Source organism: Adiantum capillus-veneris, chromosome 20 (assembly GCF_014529385.1).
Source record: "Adiantum capillus-veneris isolate H3 chromosome 20, ASM1452938v2, whole genome shotgun sequence".
NCBI lineage: Eukaryota > Viridiplantae > Streptophyta > Polypodiopsida > Polypodiales > Pteridaceae > Adiantum > Adiantum capillus-veneris.
The window spans coordinates 123,872,533-123,877,239 of NC_140950.1; positions in this window are offsets into that span (position 1 = coordinate 123,872,533).

Below are 4,707 nucleotides of genomic sequence, written 5' to 3' on the forward strand. Positions count from 1 at the left end.
CACTTCTTCAAGATTATCCTCACATGGATTCAACTCACACTCTTCTACTTTGTTTTGGAGTTGGCATTCCATGTACACAATCATCTCTTTATGATCAATGTGGTCTATGATCTCTCCACCTATGATTTCATCTTCTTCTTCACTCTCTTCTTTTAGACAAGATACACTCTAAGAACATTCCATAAGATCAAGGTTACCTTCAAGGCCTTCATGCTCCATAGAGTCATGTTGCACAAAAGCTTCGTCTGCTCGAGCTAGAAATTGATCCTCCGCCAAAAGGTTGGATGTATCCATTATTGAATCATCAATGCCATTTGAAATACCTTGTGTCGATTTTTGCATGCTTGTGATAAAGGTAGAAGAAAGAGATTCCCCATTTGAATCTTCGCCACACACTTTAGCACTTGAATAATCAGTTGGCATGTAAGTAACTTCTTCAACATTTGTCGGAGTAGAAGGAGACAAGTATGACAAAGGAGATGACTCCTTGATAGAAACACTTTCATGATGGTTGGTTCTTCCAGCATGATGGAAACCATTTTTGATGTAGAAGTACTTGTGAAACTTCCTTCGGGCAATAGTGACCGCTTCTTCAAAGGTAGAGGGTCCACTACAAGTAACCTTAGTCTTTAGGAAAGGAGACAAACCCAAAATAAATTGATCCATTTTTATATAATCTAGAAATGTAGAACTAAATCCACATCCTTCCCATTGACGAGAAAAAATATCCTCATAAGCATAGTAGTCTTCACCATGTTGTTGAAGTCTCCGTAGTGAAGCCCATGCTTTCTCCGTTGTTGGAACTTTAGAGAATCTGGCCTTCAAAGCTTTGGAAATTTGGGTATATCCATGTTCAATCTGAGAAGACATACTCCAAATTCATTGCTCAGCGTTGCCTCTAAGGCATAGCAATAGAAAATCCCCTTTTTCCATGTCATCCCTTTTACCAAGGATATGACAAAGCATTCTAAAATCAGCAAGAAAATCATCAACATCTTCTTCTAGATTCCCGAAGAAGATTGGGATATCCTCAAAGGTATAGCGTGTCATAGTCTCTCAATGCTAGAACCACACAAAGATTAGTTCCAAACAATCATCAAACTAACTACACAAAGTTTTGAAAGGTCTTTCAACATGAATTCTAGACTTTTATGTGAAAATGTTTTCTTCCTTTCTTATGTTCTGCTAACCCAAACCATATTCTAGATCAATTTTTGTTGCCTTGAAATTAAACTCGGTTATACAAGTTTTCATGATTCATATAATCTACTTGATTATGCTAAAATTCAAGCATTCATGCAATACAACAACAATAGGCACAAAGTCAGTCCTCAGTGGGGGCACCAAAATTGAGGCGGTCCGGGGCGGGCAACAAGAGAGGCAACCTCTAAACACCCCTCAAGGCTCCCGTGCTGCTCAATTGGGGCTAGGGCAACCACAAGCACAACAAAATAGCAAACCCATAGCCAAACCCAAACAAGATAGGGGCACCACCTAGTTATGGTATGCGAACTAGGAAGCAAGAGATATTTTGGCACAACCAAGAAGATGCACCACACAACACACACAAGCAACCTCACACCAAGACACACACAAAATGGACCAGAGAGACCTAGAGAAAAGGGAAGAGAGAGAGAAAAGGATCTTGCGTAATAACTTATTTGTGACTTGCAAATGGAGATGGTTTGTTATGATGCTATCGTAGAGCTTGTACAAAACTCACTCAATGCTTAGTGATTGCTAAACATTGCCAAAACACACACACATTGTCTTAGGGTGTAGGAGACCTCTCACCACAATACCCTCTTACAATGGACACAAAACTGGCAATGAAAAACACACTAAAACACTTTCTAAAATCAAGATCAACCGATAAAAACTCAAATACACAAGTCACCTTGAATTCACCAAACCGTATTGCACAAATGGAAGGACAAAGATTTGAACGTCGAATCACGTCTTTGATGCACCAAACCTCAATTTATTGATGATGAAGGAGCATATACAATAGTGGTTTTGAGATTTGAGGAACTCACGCTCTCTCACTTGCAATGTGTAGCTTGAAGGCTTCTCTCACACCAAGAGTGAAGCTCACAAGTGGTTGCTACACCTAAGTCTCTCCTCACTCATAGAGTGTTGGGGTGCTATGTGCGATGTTGGAGGTTGTTTTACAAGAAGGAGAGGGGCCTATTTATAGGTTGGAGACCCCTCATTAAGATTATTGGAAATCCTAATTTACAATCTAACAAATCACGATAATGATTTTTTTGAATATCAAAACATTGCGGGCCTTTTTTTTCTGCTTGAGTCATGGGTGTGGGCTCAAAAGAGAGCATTATTGATGGTGAATAAGGCGAAAGTAGAGTTTTAAGGAAAAGAGAGAGAGAGAGAGAGAGAGAGAGAGAGAGAGAGAGAGAGAGAGAGTTACTTTGTACATGTCTTGAGGTGAGGTGTCTTTTATGGTTACGTCAATGCTATTTTGTGTTAGTATGTTAGTGGTTAGTGTTAGTAATCACTAAAAAGTTAATGATATATTTATAATGGGTAGAATGGGGGGAATGGTTGAACTAAGATGGTTGAATGAAGTGAGCAAATCCTTGTGATGGTGAAGCTTGAAGAAGGTTTGGACTTACTTGTGTAGGTTCTCGAAATGACTATCGATCTTCTTCTTCGTCTTTCCTTCTTTACGCCACCGCCGCCAAGGTTGATTATCACGATGAAAATGGAAATTTCATTGATGAGATCTCTTGATTTGCAGAGGTTAAGCATGGTACACATGCTGAATTTATGTATATATATAAGGGTTAAGATGGAATTGTACTTTGGAGATAATAGAGAGAGGCATAGAGATGGTGTATGTACATGGAGAGCTCATATGAGAGCTATGGAAGTAAGAGGGGAGTGATAGCCGGAAAAAGAGCAGTGCAATCGGGTGCCCTCTGTACTCGTGCACACTCCACAAACCACGCCTCATGCAAACAAGCAAAGAACAAAACAAAGGGGGCACCACCCTAAATTAAGAGGTTTAGGGACCTCACACATAGTGCACATAGGCAAGTGAGACTTCTGGCATTATGATGGCATCAAAATATATGGCAAAACACATAGAAACGAAGCTTAGGGACCTTATGTAGCATATATATACACAAGACATCAGCTTAACAATACAACGGCATCTGATCATACATAACAAGGATATAGAGAAGCAAGCCAAGGATGGCATAATCCCTTGTCAAAAACAATCAACCCAGCAAGTAGGTATGATCCTACTAGCAACACATCAATACCTTAGAGAATGATGGCGAGGATGGTGGCCATGGAGCATGAGAGAAGACTCCTTATTTAGGTTTTAGGGCTAGTAATGTAGCATACTAGAGGGAGAGAGAGTAGAGCTCCATCCATAGCTCCTCGTTGTGAGCAATGCCGTCATAGCTTCATTGCTTGGTGAAGTGGGTAAAGTGTTGGTTTTGAGTGAGAGAAGGCCTCCTTATATAGGTTTCTGAGAGGGTCTAGGATTAGGGATAAACATGCTTAAATCCGCTGATTGGGGTTACTTTTTGCTTAGGGTGGTCAACAGATTGAGGTCACCTGATATGTCACCATCAAGATATTCTCTAGAGTGATGTGAGAGGGGAGGGTAAATGCTGATTTTTCTGATTGTGACACATGGGGATAAGGCCTTGACCAGCATTTAAGAGCAGATAAGGTGGCTGTTGAAACTGGAGGTTCTGCACATGTCAGGGGGGGACCTGCGGGGGGGAGGTGGCAGCTGGGTCCTCCTGAATATCAAATCTCAAAAAATCCTCAACCATGGCTTCTTTTGACATGTGTTCTTTGAAAAAATCAGCATGTCTCTTTTCAACTCAAAAGTCTTTATCCCTGTTGACTCACCTTTACCATAAGACTTTCCCTTTTCTCCTCCTGTAACTGCATTGTTAATGCCCAATCACTGCTTCTAGCAACAGTGAACTATTACCTACCAAATACTTATGGTGCAATAAAAAATATTTACCATGGGTAAAAAAATTTACTGTAGGTAAAAAGTGATTTGTATTTACCATGTAGGTGAAAAATATTTACTGTGGTAAAAAATATTTACTGTTGGTAAAAAAGTGAAAACAGAGTATGCTGTGCTGTGAGTCCACACGAACATCCTCGTGTAAATTTCACTAGAAATTCACACTTAGAATGGGCTATTCTGTAAGATATAGGTTGTAGGCATGCATAAGAGCTCGTTCCCACGTATCTTCTATCCATGGCACTTTTTACTCTTTGGTGCTTGTGAAGTAGATTTTTCTTCTCTTTCGAGATCCCTTGGACTAGAGTATCCTCATCTCCCCAACAACTGACTGTGCCTTTATTGCATCTTCAGAAGGGGTCCTAAAAACCATGCATCACGGAGGTTAATGGTGAAGAAGGTGAGAGAAACCATTGAAGGTGCAGGTTTGAGTGAGGGATTGAGAGGAATGTGTGTGTGTGTGTGTGTGTGTGTGTAGAAGTGTGGAAAGAGGTGAGAGAAGACTATGGGCTACTTGTGAGAACAGTGGGCAGACTGGGGTCCACTCAAAAAATCATATCTCACAGCTGGTAGCTCCAAAAATTATGAAAAAATTTGAGGTGATTAGTCAGAGTGTGGGCTACATTTTCTCTTTTGACCACCGCTCCAAATTCGGAGTGGAAATAGGTGCCAAAATTCTCACCAAAAAG